The sequence below is a fragment of the Strongylocentrotus purpuratus genome, unplaced genomic scaffold, assembly GCF_000002235.5.
Source record: "Strongylocentrotus purpuratus isolate Spur 01 unplaced genomic scaffold, Spur_5.0 spur5_scaffold_12, whole genome shotgun sequence".
In the NCBI taxonomy this organism is placed as follows: domain Eukaryota; kingdom Metazoa; phylum Echinodermata; class Echinoidea; order Camarodonta; family Strongylocentrotidae; genus Strongylocentrotus; species Strongylocentrotus purpuratus.
In genome coordinates, this window is record NW_022145597.1 from 22102450 (window position 1) to 22124020 (window position 21571).

A 21571-nucleotide genomic window follows, 5' to 3' on the forward strand; every position below is an offset into this window, starting at 1 on the left:
TCTCGCTTGCTGATAGTGATTGTGATTGAAACTTGATGAAATCGAGCAAAGGCTTGTTTAAACACTCAATGTTGGCACAGCTATCGGGATATTATACCATAGCCCCCAGCAATTATGGGGGCAGCGGATTGTAACAGGGATCACTCGATTTTTCGGAGAAAAAAAAAGAAAAAAAGTCGAGACTATTAAAGTGAGGGTATGGCTGCCTTGAGAGGGAAGGATAGATGGATGAATGGATAGATAGATAAATGGATAGATAGAATGCAGATAGATAGATAGGTGGATACATGAATAGGAAAATAGAAAGAGAAGGGGAGAAGGAGAGGGAACCAGAAACAGTCGCAGAGAGATGGAAAGAGGGAGAGAGAGAGAGAGAGAGAGAGAGAGAGGGAGAGAACGGTTCAAAATAAAGTGTTAGTTAAATACATTTTAATGGTTTGAGTAAACGAAAGAAGGACGCGTAGAGAGGGGAGAGAGAGAAGAGAGAGAGAGAGACAGAGAGGGGGAGAGCAAGAGAGAATGAGGGAGAGAGAGAGACAGAGAGAGAGAGATGGAGAGAGAGAGGGACGGACAAGAGACACAGAGAGACACAGAGAGAGACAGTGAGAGATACGAGACTACGGAGGCATATAGGAGAAGAGAAGTAAAGAAAAAGAAGATTGTCATAGAGAAGAAAATGAATTGCTGAAAGAAATTACATGCTAGATCTTTAGGACGAAAATGATTGGAAAAAGTTAAACGAAAGAGGAGCGAAATGAGGGTAAGGTCACTGAAATATAGTAAATCGTAGAGAAAATAGCTGTGAGAAGCAAAAATCTAACCTCAATGACCGTAAGCAAAGCTTATCGAATAATTAAATACTTCTATGTCTATATTTGAACTTGAAATTGTGGGGGTTAATCGTAGGCCTGTTGCGGCTGGCCAAACGGCAATATAAATATGGCTTCCGTAATAGAAATAAACAAACTTTGTGTAAGGATCGAATAAAAGCTGGAGAAGACATAGAATTGAAAGTATGCAGCAAGTATACTACCATTTGATGGAGATGAAGAAAAGTACAACTAAATCTTACTTTATTTCATGTTATTGAATTGGTACGAAATATATTATATTTTCTGAACAATATAATAAAAATAAAAAAAAATAGAAAAAGACATTTAGCCATGTGGGGGGGGGGGGGGCAATACCCTAAGGGGCTGATGTCTCCCCTCACATATAAACTATCCAGCTTCTAAATCCCTGGGAGGGAGTGAAGCGATGGAGTAAAATTGTTAAATTATCTTTAAAAATGAAAATCTTGTAGCAGGGGAGGGGGGGGGGGGGACTAGCTAAGAAAAACATCGGAGGAAAAATTTGGAGGGAAAGTATTCTTATTAATTTTCAACACCGTAAATTATTGGTAAAAGAATATGTTTCCATTATCATTTTTGTTACAAAGCATGAATTATACCACTATAACAGCGGTCAATCATGAATGAAATAATAATCCATTCATTTATTTGTTCATTCATTCATTAATTCATTTTTTAATTAATTCATTCCAAATAATAAATTGAGCCTTTTCCCTTCTCACTCTCACTTCCCCCGTCTCTCTCCCCCTCACGTGTATATATATATATATATATATATATATATATATATATATATATATATATCTCCCTCCTTCTTTCTCTCCCTATCCTGATTTTCTTTCATCTTGTTCTATTCTTTTCTTACCCCTTTCCCCTCCTCTCCTTTCCTCTCTCTCTCTCTCTCTCTCTCTCTCTTTCACTCTGTCAATCATTTTTTTTACTCTTCCCTTCTATAAATGTCCTCATCTTCTTCACTCGTCCAGGGTGAATGACAGCAAATATCCGCCCCAATGAGAGCAGCTTTCCCCCTCCTGACATCTATGAGCCTCCTTCTCCCCCCTCTCCCACTCGACATGCAGGAGTTTGTTAAAACATCGCCAGCCCAATATTATCGGTACACTCTCCCGGTGTTTACCCATCGCTTGCCTGGATCCCAATAAACGTCGAAAATCGGTGTATCTTTTCTGCCAAAGCGGGATATGATTTGTAGAGAGAGAGATTGAGATGGGAAGGGGGTTGCGAGAGAGAGGGGGAGAGAGAGGGGAGAGAGAGAGAGAGAGAGAGAGAGAGAGAGGGGGGGGGTGGGGGGATGAGAGAAAGTGAGAGTATATAATATATATAGATAGCTGTTAGTTATACAGAGAGCAGAACAGAAAAGAGAGAGAGAGAGAGAGAAAGAGAAGAGAGAGGAAGGGGGGGGGGATTAGAAGCGGGAGTGATGATAATTGATGATGATGATGAGGAGGAGAAGGTTGATTGATGGTGATGAGGATAAATGATGAAGAGAGAGCGTGTGCGTGTTTTAAGAGAGAGAGAGAGAGAGAGAGAGAGAATGAGAGCATGGAGGAAGGAGCGACAGAGGAACAAAATATATAGAAGATTAAAAAAAGAAAAACAGACAGAAGATGAATGAGAAACATAGACATAGAGAGAGAGATAGAGAGGGGAAGAGGGATAAAGAGTAAAAGCGGGAGAGAGAGAGAGAGAGAGAGAGAGACTTGACTAGAGCAAGTTTTCTAGGTGGAGGGAGGCCCTCGTCTCATAAAAGTCAACATTATTCCAAGCGACGCCGTTGCCCCTCACGATACGCCGCGCGCCGCCAAGTCCCACAGCTCCGAATATTACAAAAGCCAGGAAGACGCATATTAAAAATTTGAGCTTAAAATGCTACCGTTTTCCTTCACCCGAGGACAAATCTACTCCGCATCCTAAATACTGTGTTTGTCCGGAGCAAACTCACCGATCAAGCTCTCCCCAATTTTTTCTCTTGATATCTTGATGATGTCCCGTTTTCCTCAGCATATATATATATATATATATATATATAAATTATTATGTAGCCTATATTCAAAGTTTTGTCCAAAATAGTGAAGTTGGGATAATTGACATATCGTCCTTTTCTAATCAACTGAATTTACAACTGTCAGAATACGACCTATGCACCAAAATAAGGTCCCCAATCTGGCAATCATCATTCGTGCCGTGTAGGACCCTTAATTTCATAACATTGTCGTTTTCATCACCCAGTTTCATCAGTAATCCGGAGGGCCCCGTTATTGTTATTACCCAGAATTGACAGGTGCCCTTTCATGGGTCGAGAGGGTCAAATGCAGGCAAGATGCCTTATCCAAGGATAGTAAGAACCAAGTAGGATTCGAACCCTAGGCCCACTCTCGTTTGAGCGTCAAGAGTCTCCACCAATAGACCACCATGCTCACATCAGGTACAGGTGGTCATGACCACCTGACCTAGCAATGAAAATATTCATTAGACTTATTACGTACGAAACGCATTCACTGCTGTCTCGATTGGACCCACATCTAGATTTTCTGGGAAAACTGACGTCGAGACAGTTATAATATTGTTGCAATATTGAGGTAATTAGCTCTAGAAGCAACCGCAGTAGGGAAAGTGTAGTTATCAAGCAACTGTAGCCATGGTAACAACAACAAGTTTTAGTTTATATCAGTTGTAAGATAGAAATGTTAATGTAATTAATTCTTGATTAGTCTTGGCGTATGCGTTTGGAATGTAGTATAATAATCATTTATCTTTACAAGAGACGATTTCCCAACAGCTTGTATAGTTGTGAAAAAGTTTACATGTATTTATCACAGTAAGCCTAAATTGTTTATAATTTACATCTTTACTCCATTGTTAGTACAGATGATTCAAAATGTTGCAGGCCATAACAAATTTCACGGAACAGTAAAAAGATCACTAAAGTTTTAAATCAGTTTACAGGTAGAATGACTGATGGGCCAGAATGAAGATACTCTATCAATAAGAAGTTTCCAGTCAAACATTGCGATCAATCAGGCTTGGAAACTTTCAAGAAATCACTGCTATCCGGGAAGAAAAAAAAGCCAAATTATTGTAACATAGGTGGTGAATATTATCCCAGGTAGGAGCATAGACGTAATGAGAGAGAGGATATTGGTTGTTGCGAGGCGAGCTATTAAAGTATGTAAAATGATATCCCCCGCATTACAAAAATCAGCGTTTTATTGGTGAAATCCATACTAAGTAATTTAGGAAGATCATTGCAGGCGAAAAAAGGTTCATTTTGAATCTCGATAACAAAGAACGAGACACGGTTCGGCCACGCGAACTTACTTGGCCACGATTTCTTGATTTGGAAGAAAATAAGGGGAAAATTTGAGAAGTCGTACGGGGTCTTTTCGTTTGTCTGACTCGTTTGCATCCGTGGGCAGTGGCGTACCTGGGGTACTCCGTCAGGGGGGGCAAGCGACCGAAACAAACAAAAAAGGCGATGCTAATTTTCACTTCTGGCGAGCGAGCGAGCAAAAAAAAATCTTTAAGTAACGTTTGGTATATAAACTGGTATTGTTTCAAGTTGGGGGTGGGAACATTCACTTGTTAGCGACGTTAATTTATTTTTTTTGCAAACGAGTGTAGCGAGCAAGAAAAAAATCACTTCTTTTTTAAGAATTGCCACTTAAACTTGGTTCAATTGTCCCATGCAGGGCGCGGGAACAATATTGTGTTTAGGGTGATTTTATACCCATTTTAGCTAGCGAGCGAAAATACATCTTTCTCTCAATGAATTGCTATATAAAATTTGTTTCATTGTTGCAGGTAGGGGCGGGCACAATCGTGTTTAAGGCAATGTCAATCCCATTTTTGGCGGGCAGGCAACCCCCTACATTTCTCTTTTAATGATATTGTAGCAGGTTAGTGGTGGGCACATAATTCCACGAGCAAGCGAGCGTAGCGAGCGAAAAAAAAATCACTTCTCTTTTATAGGGAAAATATGGTACATAAAACTTGGGTTCATTGTTCCATGTCAGGGACGTGATTATTAAAAGCGGTGTTATTTCTATTTTGGCGAGCGAGCGTAGCGAGCGAGCAAAAAAAAATCACTTCTCTTTTATAGGGAAAATATGGTATATAAACTTGGGTTCATTGTTCCATGTCAGGGACGTGATTATTAAAAGCGGTGTTATTTCTATTTTGGCGAGCGAGCGTAGCGAGCGAGCAAAAAAAATCACTTCTCTTTTATAGGGAAAATATGGTATATAAACTTGGGTTCATTGTTCCATGTCAGGGACGTGATTATTAAAAGTGGTGTTATTTCTATTTTGGTGAGCGAGCGTAGCGAGCGAGCAAAATTTTTGTAATGATAATTGGTTCATAAATTTCAGATTTTTTTGTTGCAGCGCAGGGCTTACACAATCATGTCTAAGGTGATGTTAATTCCGTTTTGGCGAGCACGAGCACACCAAAACTTCTTTGAATAACATTTGGTACATAATTTTAAACTGGTTGTTGGAGGTTGGGGCGGGCACGTTAGCGGTGTCAATTCCATTTTGGCGAGCGAGCATAGCGAGCAAGCAAAAAAAAATTATCTTTTAATAAAAATTAATAAATAAACTTGTTTTTATTGGTGCAGGTCAGGATGGACGCAATCGCGTTTAACGCGATTCAATTCCTTTTGGCGAGAGAGCGAAAAAACTCTTCCATTTTTAATGATATTGGTGCAGGTCAAGGGTGGGCACAATTGTTTCCAAAGCAATGTCTATTCATTTTATTCGCGAGCGAGAAAAATGAATTAGTCTCTTTTAGTAACATTTGGTACATATATTGTGTGTTATTGTTGCCATGGTTGCAGGTCGGGGCCCGTCGGGGCAGGCACAATTGTATTCTAGGCAATACTAATCCTTTTCTTTTTTCAGGGGGACGAGCAAGTGAAAACATTTAACACAAAATAGGCTAGCACGCAGTTCGCACCAGCGAAGAGTTTCGAATTTGTTATATCACTTATATTTTCCTATTTTCATTTGTTTTAATTTTTCAGGGCGGAACTGGTCATGAGGGTCTTTTGCATTTTCAAAAGTAGAATTGAAGGATTTGGTAAAGGCCTACACTACATTTTCAGGAAAAAAACTGTACGTTTTCAAAATATCTGGGGTCAACTGCCCCCCCCCCCCCTGGTGCGTACGGCCATGGTCTTTTTTTTTTTTAATTTCCCCATTTTTATTCCTTTCCTTTTCTTTTCCCTTTTTCTTCCTTTTCTCTTCTTCTTCCTTTTTTCTTTCCTTTTTTTTTCTTCCCTTTTCCTTTTTTCTTTTTCTTTCCTTTCCTTTCTTTTCTTTTCTTTCCCCTTTTTCTTTTTTTTCCCCTGGAGCCCGTCAGGGGGGCACTCTGCCCCCCCTGCCCCCCCCATAGGTACGCCACTGTCCGTGGGTGCGATTACAAAAGCCCGGAAAACACACAATCCCGCTAATTCTCGCTTAGGATTTTGGCATTTCAAAAGGCGAGGTTTAATTGGGACCGGTCGTGATGTAAAATGCTGGATGGTGTATCATGAAAGCAATTTAACGCCGTTTAGTTTTGATATCGAATTATAAACGTCTGGGAGATTTCTAAAGTGAGATGGATGGGTTTTCTAGGTGATGGGTTAAAATTGTTTCTGACATGATTCCTAGATGACTATGTTCAGTTCTTAAAATGACTACCGTCTTATTGAAACATATTACATTTTCGTATTTAGGGATTTAATGTGAACATTTCTTTTATTCTTTTTGAGCCCCATGTTCTCATTATCTTGAATTCATACCAACCAACGTTTTATGTATAATCACCATCATTATCATCATTATTATCATCATCGTCACCACCATCATCATTATCATCATTATTATCATCACCACCACCATCATCATCATCGTCATCATCATCATCATCATCACCATCACCACCTCCACCACCACCATCATTATCATCATCATCATCATCATCATCATCGTCGTCATCATCACCACTACCACAATCATCACTCTCATATAGTCGTGGACGTGTCGAATCATCAATCGTTTTTTATTTGTCAAACCCATGACCATGATTATCACTATCATCATGATCATCAAAATTATCAACATCGCTACCATCATAATTGTTACCATCACCATATCACCTTTATAATTAGTACTACAATCATTATTCACCACGCTCACCAACATCAACACCTACCGAAGCATCGTCATCATCAGCATTATCATCATTTATCACCATCATCATCACCATCATCATCATCATCATCATCATCATTTATCATCATTAACACCATCACTATCATCATCATTTTGATCATCGTTATCATTATCATCATCGTTTACCATCATCACCACCATCATCATCAACATCATTATCACCCCAACCCATCCTCATTATGACCATCATCATCATCATCATTATCACTATCACCATCACCATTGTCATTTCTATCACCATTTTCACCAGCACAACCCTTTATACTTCATCATCATCATCTCTCTCTCTCTCTCTCTCTGCTTACCTCATTCTCATTCTTTCTCATCTGCTTATCCTCCCTCTGTCCACAATGTCTACTTTCTATCACTTTACCAAACTCTACTCTCTCCCACTCCTATCATCACCATGCAACTGCAATTGTTGTCATTATCCTACATGTCATGAGAAATAATACCACTACAATCACGATCCTTATTTCAACGGATTTAAGAGACAGTTTTATTCTTGTCAATATGGCGTTTATTTTTCCCTCTCATTATTATTTTGGGCTGTACAAAACCTCAAAATAGGCAACATGATATAAGCAGAGTTCGTAAGATTGTCGAATTGGTCGAACACATAATCCCGGGACATAATCATCCCGATGCTGGATAGATTTTCCCATTGTACATTTTTATTTATAATGTATATACCTTGGAGCTCATAAGTCATTGTCAGAAAATATGATTAACCTTTTCATCATTAATAAGGTAACGCATCGATAATATTCTGATGATCTGCATTAACTTCATGTCTTACATTCAAACCTCAACAAAAGCTGAATTCATCATACCCGTTTGGCAATCAATCAAATATTGTTCCATATCACAACTACACGAAGCATTTACATACATGTAGGCTGAATCATCCAAAATCCATGACACGTAATACTAAAAGACCTTAAATGGGATATTGTTCTTTACAAACAATGTTTATTTTCCAATATAATATATCGTAATATTTCGCATCTTAATGGTGTTTATTCTGTAATATGAATATTATTCATCCATTTTTATTTGCGCTGATGGATGCCATTGACTTACGACTGCATTTAATTACACAGATTGGTTGTTGAAAGGTGTAGGGCCTCTACAGGAGCAGGTGGTAATACTCCAAAGCAATATATTATATATATATAAAATAAACTTGATATTTTTTGTTTATTATTATTGTGAGGTCAGTGTGTGCATCAGTATATTCGACCGTTAAAGGAGACATTGACAATGAAATTCGATATATAATCTACTTATTACAGGCCTATCTCTCAATATATGTGTATACGTAATGGTCAACAAAACTACTTTTACTTACGGAACTTCTACGTAAATATGTTGATGTGTTTTTAAGTAATATCATAACATTTTATTCTACTCTGCTTTTAAAGATAATTTCAGATAAATTAACCTTAAACAAATTCATTTATATCAATGGTCATCCTCGAAAAATCTTTCTGTGACAGCTTTGATTGAGAAGTCCGTTATTGCCTTATTTATAAACAAAAACGAAAAATACAATGCGTATGTACCTACGGGATTAATTTAGCAATTATTATAAGATAATGACGTGGATCCTTATCAAATGATTGGTTAAAAGCGTACACGTGACCAGACATTTATTTTGCCTAACGCGTAATTTGGATAATGACCGGTCATTATCCAAATCATTTTATTAAACATCATTTTATGGAATAAATAAAACATAATCTTATAAAACAAATAATACACATCATTTTGTTCGGGAATTAGTAAAATTAACCACACTCGGTACCTTCAAAATGGTCCAAACACCCTCGGCTACCGCATCGGGCGTGTTAAACTGTTCTAGAGGTACCTTGTGTGGGTAATTCTTACTAATGCCCTGACTGATGTGTATTATTTGTATACTATTACACATACAAATACAATAGTCTCTAGTACTGAGATGGGTACACGTTATTGAAGATAGTAACTATATTACTATCACATTCATTTTCCCAGTTTGCAATGGCTTGGTCGTCATATACTTCTATAAGGCTTGGTGTACACATCTTCTTGCAGTGATGACGACCGTTACCGTCATCAATGTTTTACGTTCGACCCTTCTCAGATTGATGTCCATGATGTTACGAGCTTGACCTGCATCAGTGCCAGTACATATACGGTCTGTGTAGGAAAAAAGGAATGAAAGATGTTACTTTTATTGTAGTAAATGAGATAGTCATCGTGATAGAAATATTTACTTGAAGAGTCTTTGATTCAATGTTTTCGTTCGATGATCACCATGTGATCTAGTATTACGATATAATATATATTGTCATGGGTAATGCCTTGGATTATTGCATAATTACAACCTTTCCAAACTCTCCTCATCGTTTTTCTTGATATTATTAGGCATTTATGTATCTACCTTTGTACATTTGGTACAATGCTAACCAAAGTATTACTTTAAATTTACCTGGTAACATAGTAGTATAGCAGAGACAATAGAAATAATGGAAAATTACAAATTATAGACAATTTTTCACTAGTAATTATGAAGAAATCAGTCTTTCCCCATAAATCAAGAGAACAAAAAGTTCCCAGAAGTTTTCGGCAAAGTGCGCCACCTTTTGGTGACAAAATTATTACTTTAAATTTCCTGGTACCAGGGTAGTAGAGCAGAGCAAAGCAAATATAGATGATGGAAGATTCAAAATTATAGACAAATTTTCTACTTGTAGTTATGGAGAAATCATTCTTTCCCATTAAACGCGAGAACAAGAAGTTCCAGAAGTTTTTGGCAAAGTGCGCCATCTTTTGGCGAAGGCTTTTTAAAATGAACCCACTACCCTGGGAAACTCAAATCCCTTTTTGAGTGGGATCGAAGGTGATTTAAATAGCTGCACAGTTTCCTCAAGCGATGGTATTAAAAGGAAAATTATAGAATATATCCTCTCTTTATCCACAAGACAATATTTAATTTTAAGCAAATAATAACACTATAACATTTCCACTGGATTTAGCGTTTTGACTACATCTGTTCCTCTAAGCGTGTATTAAGTATTTCGTAGGTCATAATAAAAGTAAAATAATGTGCTCGTTTTTTCGACATTCTAATGCGTTGCCTTGTTTGTTGTTTGTTCCATAAACTATATTTAAGCGAGAAATAGCGAAGTAAATTAAAATATTTTAGTTCTTGTTTCATAGTCATTCTTATTTCTATGTGGATTCAAGAAGTTAGCACATAATCAGATTTCAGTAGCATTGATTGAGTTATAGATTTTGTTGTATAGTTGTAATGGTCGCAGTATATCATAGTAGACCTTACTTATCATAATTACATTTTAGACTAATTACTTCCTTTAAAACATAGTTTTGTTAATCATTTTTATAGTGATGGTGTTGTTGTTCTTTTTTAGTGGTGTGGTTGTTGTCCTTGTTGTATGGGTATCAATGTGAATAGGGCTAAATTGATAAGAGCATGAAAGTTTTCTTCCTCAAATTTTCTTCCTCAAATGTCTTCCTTCTTCTTTTAAAACTCATCTTGCTTTTTAATACTGTCTTTATATTATAATATTTGTCACTGGGGTCGATGGACTAACGCAGCGCTGTTAACCCTATTTTGATAAAAGTAAGCATTTGTCCAAAATAAAATATCCATTTCATGTATTTGTTGTCACTGTCCGAGCACATCTTTTCTCATCTGTCCATCAAGATACATTAAGGACTTTGATATAAAAATATGTTTATTTCTTTTTACAGATTTCTAGATTTCTTAAATGGAATCCTATTAGATGACCATTTGCGTCAGCTTTGCATTTCATAGACGAAGATATTTGCACATTTACGAGATTTACTGGACAAGATAAACGTAGATAAAAGATAGACTTTAATCAGGTAACTTTGGAATAAAATCGCGTAGCGGTTATATGAACCCCGAATAATACTGTCCAATATTTTCACTTCAAAGCTGGGAAATGCTCTTCTGTTATTCAAAAGGGCGTAAGTGTTGAAACCCACCCGTTTCAATAGGGTCATAACAAAAGTGTTTGGAAGAGCTGAAAACAGGGTCGTTAAAAGGCATTAAATAGGAGGGGATAATCTACCCCCAAATCACGCTGGAGTGCAAAAATAAAAAAAAGAGGGCCACTTCTCAATCCCCATCATAACAGGGCAAACAATAGGAAGGAGCCAAAACTGGTAGACAGTGATTAAAAAGGGGAATAATGGGTATAATGGAATCTGAAGAATGTCGCAAACCACCATCAATTTCAGCGAAAGGGGTTTGATGGGGGTCCGCGGATCAGTGTTTTCTCTTGAGAAAAAAAAAGAGTTGGAAATGTGGCAGGGGCATAACAAACGGCGTTTTAACGAGCTTCTCAGATAGTTGTTAAAATCGGAGACACAATAGGAGGATGGACGTAGAAGTCTTAGTTTCCAGACGTGGTCCATGCACAATTACCCTCTCTTTGAATAAAAAAAAACGCGTCGGTAATATGTTTAAAATTAAAATAATAACGAGAATTATGATAAAACCCCATCGCTTAATGATTTAAATCCTGAGTGTTATAAATATTCTTGATATACTTTGTATACTGATCGACCGTTTGTTTAAATAATTTAGTTATTAGTGTTTTTATTATAGCTATTATTGTTTTAATTATCGTACAGCGTTTTGAAATGTTTATCAAAAATGCCTTTTAATGACTAGATGTTATCATTATAATAATTATTAAAAAACAATAATCATGATAAAAAATGTTCATTTTACAGACCTGATTAACACTAATAAAAACTTTTATTTGCGCTTTGCATAGAGAAATCGGTTAACATATACATATCGTACGATAAAAAACCTAAAATAGCATAGACATTTTCTTATAAAAAACTATGCACATTTAAGTAGAATGTCCCAGGGGATAAACATCTACCAAAGAAAGCATTAAGATTTGCATAAGTTAACACTTTGATGCATTATACCAGTATGGACTATTGCAAATATATTAATTTGTAATTGTATCTATATCTATCTATCTATTACGGAACTAAATTCAGATAGTTTATTTTGTTATACAAAATACAAGAATGATACTGAATATGAAAGGAAAAACAAAGCATGCGAATGTATGTAGGAATAAGATGAATTATTAATATTTACGCAAATATGCATCATTTCAAATGGATTTTATATGTTCACAAAACGTTTAACGGTTTGAAGGTAACTGATTTTTGTAAAAAAAAATACAAGGAAAAAACACACACTCAACCCACATCCACAGTGTGTGCCAGGGAACTGAATAGATGGGTTTTGCTTTTCTATTTCCTCATTCAGGTTAACCGTTAAGACTACTTGAAGAATAATGAGGGGACTTAAATGGCAGTAAGCGCTTTCATGAGCTCCTTTTAAGAGTCGTAATTAAGCTAATCGCCCAATTAAAAGTGTAATTGAGAAAAAAAAGGAGGCTCTAAGAGTCTAAAGGAGCTCCATAATGCGCTGGATACTTCAGGGAAGAACGATCAGTGTCGGTTGCAAAATAGAAATAAAGTAAGAACAAGTTTGGCACTCGTTCGAAGATATATTCCAATTTCCTTACCTTCCATTACAAATAAGATTTCACACGTACATTACAAGAGAAATATCTGGATCCAAACTACTTCGAACAATAAAAAGCAAATTTGTTAATAATGATGGGTACTTAACATTGCTTCCCGTTTTTTTTACCGTGACAATAATTATGAAAGGTTAAAGAGTACATAAATGTACCCAATATTAGTCAATATATTCGCCAAAAAACATGCATGTTCCTTTTTTCAAAGCCGATATTGGGTAAATTTCACTCATTTAAGAGTGACTGCTGTATTTCGTACCTGTGAAGGTCTGGGGCCCTTGGGAGAGGTCAAAAGAATGAGGGATGCCCAAGATAATTACTTGGATTGTCTTCAAACTGACCACAAAAGCTAGTGGTTTACTTCTAAAATCAGAGGTGGGACCATTTAGAAGGTTTTGAGAGGTTTCTTTGCCAAATTACCTGCGAAAAGTAGCTCCACTTTTAGCACTTAATGGCTTCGCTCGTTTCGTGGTCTTTTTTTGTAATTACTTCATCCCCCATCCATCTTCTTTTTTTTTCTCTCTCTCTCTCTTTCGCTTGTTGGGACCGACTGGGACCCCGAGATTCCTTGCCCTTCTTTTGAAAAGATGGTAATCAGAATTCCTCGACACTTTTGAATCTGTTGGTGAAATCTCTGATCGTTATGAATAGAAAGAGCTATTATCGCACAACTCCAAGCCCTCGGGGGTATTGGCTTGTTTGAAAGCCCGCTTGTGATTCTCTTCAGTCCCGCTCTTGATTCTCCCCCATCGCGCCCCGGGGCCATCCACACAAAAATGGGGAACTTCTTTTCATGAGTCCCATTCATTACAAATCGCGTTTGGTGGTTGGGGGCTCTGAGCGGATTATTTATCTCCTTTTTTTCCTCTCTCTCTCTCTTCTGTGATAAAAAAAAACAGCCGAGGCGAGGGCATACCTTTACATCGATCTTACGCTAGCGTTTCCCGGACTGAATTGCAATGAATTGACCCGTCTGGAGTTTGAATGTCAAGTCTTTAGTCGTATTGTTAGCCCCGGCAAAGGAGCAAAAGAAAGACAGAAATCGGATTAAGAAACTCTGAATATGAACTTTTTAGAGCGAACATAACGATGGAACAAAAAGATGCGACGCCTTCCCATCATAAGCCTCATTCGTAGCTACTCGCATAGGCAAACAGCACCTATTCATAATTATTGTGTGCCGGTATCAAAAGAGAAAACAAGACTGGGAGTGTAAAAAAGTCAAAGCAGTCGGATGGAAGAAAAGCAAGTGATCTGAAAAGTAGTCTAATAATGGTTCATGAAAGAGCATCCTTCAGAATGAAAAGTAAATCCAATACAGGTCAATAACTTCAATGCAAAAGAGAATAAAGGAGTAATAAGGCAATAAAAACCAATAGAAAAAGAAAAGACAGGGAAGAAAGAAAAAGCGGTCAAAGTAAAAAAGACAAAAGTAGAAACAGAAGATAAATTTGAAGGATGAAAATTAGCCCACAAAGTACATTTTCCGAAAAACCGGAAACTACCTATATCATAAGGATATTTTGAATCACAAATATAATTCTTGAAAAGATAACACAATAATGCTATTGTTGACATATTGGTCTCAAGAGAAAGGAAAGTTGAGCAATCTCGAGTAAGATTGGAAAATGTATTTGCTATGAAGAATAGTAAAGTAACAAAATGGTTTTAATCTTATTTCATTCATTACCATATAAAGTGATCGCCACAATGAAAGTCATGTAACTTAAAAAAAATGTATGTTCGCTTAAAATTTTACCTAAGTGAATTTTTTTTGAGTGAATACACTTTCACATACAACTATGTGTAGCTCATTTGTAACATGAAAATATACCAATAGACAACAGCTAAATGCACTCGGCCTGATACTAACATACAGCCGGGAAAACGGAAAATGTACAACTTCTCAAAGTTGATTTACATAAGGCTATTAATGGCTGGCTAACTTGGGATATATAATTCAGAACAAGTTGTATACTATTAAGACTTGAAAAACATGGATATTTATTTGTGTGACAATGAATGCCTTGTTTAACTCCAAAGTCGCTTACAAATGTATCCGTATAGTGTGTTTTTATTTCCTAACAGATATGTGTAATACTGTGAACAATTAAAAATTATTTTATGAATGAAAAGCTTCATCCTTAAGAAGTATATTACATTGAATGGAATATGATATCTATCGACAAATGTCATGTCTACAAAAAAAATGTGAATAGCTTGAGGAATCTTTAAACAATTTGCTGTAAGAATGGGGCCGCCAAAAGCCTTCGAATGTCATTATGAAAAACAGACTGTTTTTATAAGATTTTGTGATGTTCTAAACTAAAAATATTTGGTAGTTAATTGGTAAATACACTAATTAAGCTACTAGCATTAGTGTGGGCTTGACCCGTCCCTTAACAAACAAGCTTTGGTTTCCTATTGATTACGTTCAATAATAAGTATAATAAGTGTAACTCGGCTCCAAAATGGACCCCGCCAAAATTGATCCCGCAGCTTTGTTCGAAGGTGCTACCACCCCTTTCACGCGGAAGGCTAATCCAGTCATTGCGCCCCAGAGAACAACCCCTGGTGTCTTTGCACCCTCCCTTAACCCTCCCTTAACCCTCTCTCTGTACCCCTCCACAAAAGAACGATTACCTTTCCTTAACGAGAGATGGGGGATGAAGGGGAGATGAGAAATGATTTTGGCTTAAGGTCTTTTAAGTAGCACCGTAATTTCCTTATTCTTTCTTACTCCCCTTCATCCACTCCCACGGTTTTGTTCGGCTTCAATTAGATGACTCTTCTCCTTTCTGCAGAGTTGAAAGGTAAATCAATAGCTGGGGTAAGGGCTATCACGTAATAAACCCAGTCGGGACTTAGCGAGCTAGAAAATGGCCCACTGAAGTACTTTTCCGAAGAAAAACCAGAGAATGTTTATAATCCATCAATGTTGTTGGTTTACCATGAGATGACATGCTCGTCACATCCGTTTCACATGAGAAAGTGTTGAATCACTGAGTTACTTGTGGTGAAAGATGCAGAAAACTTAAGTCACATTCAAGTAAGAAAACGGAAACAAATAAGAATCAGCTCCTATCACTCGAATTGAGTAATCATGAGTCTGAAAACCGGAATGATTTTGAAGCGGAGGTTCAATAATTTTAGAAGGGAATTGTTGAACAATAAAACAAATTACTCACAAACAAAATAAATGATTAAAATACGAATTGATTGTGATGACAGTGATCACAAAAAAGTATTAACATTCACATTTACTAATAGTATTGCAAAGAAACTACAGAAAGTGTTCAAAGTATTTGAGTTATCAAAATCGTTTCTGAAAATTCTATGATTGGCAAATAATATTCTCAACACTTTAAACTGTTGAAGGATAAAATAGTTAAGCTTTTAAAACCATACTCCAAATTGTAATAGGCAGTGATTAAGGAAGAAACACATCAACTAAGTAAACCTTCTCTGTTTTTCAGGTAAATTATAGTATTTCTTTCTTTGATACAAAATGTTTGTTTTGGCCCTCCGAAAACACAAATTACACTGCAATGATAAACCTTCGTTAAATTTGAAAAGATGTATTCCCCCAACTTACTGTATTATGTACAATACAGAGGAAACTATATGTTTTCTCTAATTTTAAACATAATAAGTTTTTTTTAAACGCTCTTTGGAAATTATATTTTCCGACTTAGTAAAACGGCATTTCTCATCTAGTATAAAGTATTAGAAATGTTCTCCCAATAACATCGGTCTATTATGACCCGTCCTTCTTTGATATGTTAATTTCTGAATGATCTTTCTTCACTACTTATTATAATTGAGATATTTTTGCATACCGGTATGCATAGTTAAAATGTGTCAAATGCGTGCTATTAATACCACATTGAAATAATTGCCACAAATTTGAATGGGTATGTATACGATAGAATCTAGCTGTATGCTTTTACCAAAAAAGGTAGCTTTCATAGTCGCTATACAAAATCAACAGTGAAGTGCATATCCATTATCCTTTTCAATACCAACAAAAATAAATGGAGTGTCCTAATCAAATTTTTTTAAATTTAAAAACGCGTTGTATTGAAGCTAGATTAATGGAATGAAAGTTGAAAATCGCAATTTATAGATAATAGCAAAAGTTAATGAATAACATGATGATGCCAATAGAAAAAAGTAAGGAACACATGATTATGTAATCCGGGAATACTTCTGAAATACGTTCATTTCTAAATGTGTGTTTTCCTCCTCGGTGAGTATTTGGTACAAAAAGAGCAAAAGTATCTAATTATCACGAAAATACGTGTAAAAAATAGTAAGGTATAGACATATTCTTGTAATATCTTCTGGAGTGATTTTCAAATACGTTTATTTTCTTAGTGTCTGTTCCCTCCTTAGTAATTATATGATAACATGAAACAACAACTTATAACATACCATAACGATACGTGTACAAAATAATAGGGTAGAGACATAGTTATGTAACATCTTTGGGGAGTGGGCTGTCGATCTTTTGGGATGTTCCGTTTCTGATTGTTTGTTTTCGTTCCTCAGGATTTGTCTAATATATATTTAATTTCAATTCAATATTTTTTTCTAAACTTCTACGCCTTCTATGTCTCACCCAGAAACGATAAACCCTTTTGCTATTGTTGAATATCATGAATAACATGAAATGTGAACCCAAATATGGGGTTCACATGCTATTATTATCCAGTAAGCAATTTACCACATATTTACCACGCACATAAATGTAAATAACACTGACCGGGGTGAATACCTAACATTCCTCGAGGGGAAATCTACTACCTGCCCCACATGCCCCAAAGAGTGCATTGAATTCACCTGTCGAAAAGATTATCAAATCTCATTTATATTTGCTGCTTCATTTGTACATTTACGACATTTTCGCATGATGAATTACTACGTTCGTAATACTATAATTTCTGCAAAATGTACATATCCTTTTTTCTTCAGAATCCTATTTTCTTATCTGTCATTGCTTATCCATCAAGTGTTGGAATCTTTGGTGACATTTACTTGTTTTTTTTTTTTTTTCATTTCGATGGGAAATTATACGGATGGGGGTGGGGCGGGTCGGAGTCGGGGTAATTATTCACAGGCTGTCAGAGTATTGAACCGAACTGTTATTCAAAAACACGTACTCGACTTTAATCCTTTCTCCCCCAAATCATTATCTTCTTCTCTTGGTGGGAGATAATCAAGCCCTACAGAAGAGACGAAATAATCCTCTTCTATTATTCTCTTTCTTTTGTTCCCACCGCCGAGAAAAAAAACCCGACTGGGGATATGAGAAGAGAAGAGAAGAGGGAGAAAGAGAGAGAGAGTGTTAGAGAGAGTTAGAGAGAGAGAGAAAGAGGGATGGAAAAAGAGAAACAGAAAGAAAGAAAGAGAAACGGAGATGAAAATAAAGAATAAAGCAGAGAGAAAGAGAGATAGATAAATAGATGGATATAAAGATAGAGGGAGAGACAGAGAGAGAGAGAGAGACAGAGAGAGAGAGAGAGAGAGAGAGGGAGAGAGAGGGAGAGGCCCCAGAGCACCACAAGAGTCCAATCAATTGTTACGACAACCCATCAAAAAGTAACCTCTCAGGTGAAAGAAAAAAAACTTTGATATTTCTGAAGTGAATTAATGGTCCAATTTTGACTGATGAGTGTCTCCAAAGCCCCTATAGAAATTACCCCATGGAGGTGCTCCATCATTTACGATGCCAAAAATTATTTATTACTTCATTTATCTTTTTCGTTTTAAGAAGGATGTGTGGGTGGGGTCACGCTAGTACATTTTGCCTATCATTTTGTTCTGCTTCTCCAAACGATCTTAACACCAAATGCTATGTAATAAGACATTACCAATGTGCGTTCAATGTGCATGTCTGTGTATGAGTGTTGTGTTGAGTGTTGTGTAATTTATTTAATACAATGAATACTGAATTTAAAAACACAGCTTACAAAGGATGAAATGTATACTTTTGAAGGATGTAGGAGGAATAACAATGAAACCCTTCGAATATTACTTTGTATGAACTTAACATTAAATGTTATGTTTTTAAACATTATCGATTATACGTTCAAGGTTCGTACATGTATACAGATGTGTGTTAATGTTATTTAAACTTTTTCATAATAAAGACGGAAACTTTTATAAAATATTTAAGAAATCAATCGAATAACAGCCACATCAAAATACATATTTGATCTATACTACTGCTGTCGGATCTTATCATACATCAAAATGGCTTCAGTAATTGAATTCTCTTCATTTAGCCAATACAAATTGATTTAAAATGTGGGGTTTTATGTAGGGATTAAGAAACCATAGTAAATTGATCAATTCAAATGGGACACAATTTATTTTTACTACGGGGATTTTGGAAACGCAGCCTTCATTACTACTTATAAGGCTTTCGTCCGCCCATTTATAAATGTATTCAGATCCTTATTGGATGTTTAAAAATCAATACAACCAAACGAAACGTTAAATCCGTTTCAGCCTCTCCCACCCAAAAATGATAATAAGAAAAAGGTAACCGCTTTAAATGAATGAATTCATTTTAGGATATGTCAGATGGATTTAAAAAGTCGAATGGGTCTAGAATTTATATAAATTGGATCCTTTCTCACCTCAAGTAATAAATTCTAATTTAGAAACGCTTGTTTCCTTAAGTGAACAAATAGGAAAGCGAAGGTTTTTTGATAGAAATGATCAAAACATTGGAATTCTTCATCTGCTTAGTGGTATAAAAGGATGTAGTGCAAGTAATATAATTTTCCTATACTTATTTTTAGTAGAGAAAGAAATGAGGAATTGCAGATTTCTTGACGTTAGAAAAGAAAAAACTACAAATGTTTTTTCTGTTAAATGGTATAAATCATGTGATGTCAGTAAATAATTAAATCCTTATTTCCAGACCAAAATATCTTGTCATAACTTATATTTCTTTTTGGCATTTCACAAAGATGAATTATGTCATAATACACTGCTATATTAATTAGTAGAAGTGCTCATTTAAATTACATTTATTCAAGATCTGATAAGGCATACCAATACTAAATACATATTATATTCTAAAGTTAATTTTAGCCTTCATCCTGGCGTTTGGGTGAAATTACAGTGAATCGCATTGTACACAAAATCTTTTGCCGGCTTGTGGTGCCAGACTTCCGTATATATTACACACTACACTTATTATGTTATAAAGGTAATGAATTTATTAATTTCGCATTAAACGAGATGTTTACCTTTAACGGGCAATGAAGGACCATGTGCGTGACTTTCAGTTTTGATGTAAGATACCTGAGAAAAATCAAGATAAAATAGGATAAAGAAAGAAATATTCATCTCCCGGTTATGAGGGTTATATAGATTTTGTGAAAGTATTCATAGATATTGTGTTTGGGAAGTATGAAACAATGATTTAAAAACTGATTACCGTCTATAATATGTTACATTAAGATATTATAAATATGCGTTTTCTTGAACAAGAAAGCAAAGCAAAACAAAACAAACAAACAAACCATTCTTTCATTACGAGGATACCACATACTTTGTGTTTAATCTTTATACATGTTCTTACTTATTTTTTATTTGCTGTTATGAATTTATGTTCATGATTTTGTTATTATTATTATTATTATTATTATTATACATATATTTGTTAAACTATTGTTCCTCATTGTGTTTAATAGGGCCTCATGGAAGACCACCATTATTGATGATAATAAGTCACCCTGCCTAAATATCAGAAATAAATAAATAAATAAACAACTTAATAAATATACAGACACTGGCAATAAAATAAAATTACATTATATATAGGCCTATAGTTGAAACGAAACTCAAAATGTTAACATATGATATCAGTTAGATGTAATATATACAGACAAAGCTTTAACCTCAAGAACAAAGGTTGTGATTAAAATGTAGATTTTTAAAATTTGAACAGAAAAACAAGTAATAAGAAGTTAAAACCTGTAAGATTAACTTAACTTATGTCAAATTAACTTTTGAGAAGTTTTCTTAACGGCGATGTTATTGTGAGAGGTTGCTTATTTACATGAACTCTATTAAATTGCAAAAGGGCATGTAAAGTTCTTCATGGTTAATATCAGGTAGGATTCCTAACAAAGCAGTCCATATAGTTATGATAGCCCCGCGTACTATCTTTATATCCGTTTAAGTACACGAATCAATAAGTGTTTAGATTTCTATAAGCCGAATGATTTATGGTGAATTATTACCATTTTAACAATATCTTTGTTCAGACGGCCTATAACCATGATAATAATGAAAAGATTTGTCATCACCGAAGAAGGAAATAAAATTATTTACTGCGATCTATCAATAGTTATGGCAATCATTAATACAGTATCACTCTACGATACTATGATAATTACATATACACACGTACACTATGTAAAATATTCCAGAAATATCAGCTACTACGTGGGAAGAATGAAGTTAACTTTTGCTTTTAAACGTGCTACTTAATAGAAACGGAATAACACCCATAGAGAGATTTGATATGTACAGTATCGACAATTAGAAGGAAAAATGTCTTGGGCAGTTAACTATAAATGTTAATTTTTCATTGAAGGTCAAACTTGTATTTTTCATCAGAAACGTGGCACGTTATAACCGAGCAACGGGTTAATAACTCAGGAACTAAATGACATAATAAATGTATGGAATAATCGTCCTTGAGTTTATTACCGATAGCGTGACCTGAAATAGTAAGAATAGAAAAAAGCAACGCCTCTAAACCAGGTTAAAGGCATCGTTAAAAGCGGTACAAGGCCCGCTGGTGATTAAATTCTATTGAAGTATAACGATTAGAAACAGCCATTTGCTTAATGAGGTG

The 21571-nt window shown here is 35.6% G+C and overlaps 1 long non-coding RNA gene across 1 annotated transcript in view; it reads right to left on the reverse strand.

Moving 5' to 3' along the window:
* Nucleotides 1-8851: 8851 nt before the first annotated feature.
* Nucleotides 8852-21571, reverse strand: part of LOC105438039 — a 28298-nt gene continuing 15578 nt past the window's right edge. The window contains exons 3-4 of the long non-coding RNA XR_970810.2: nucleotides 19953-20007; nucleotides 8852-9265 (exon numbers count right to left, since the gene is read on the reverse strand). This is a non-coding gene — a long non-coding RNA (uncharacterized LOC105438039). The remainder of the gene's footprint in view (nucleotides 9266-19952; nucleotides 20008-21571) is intronic.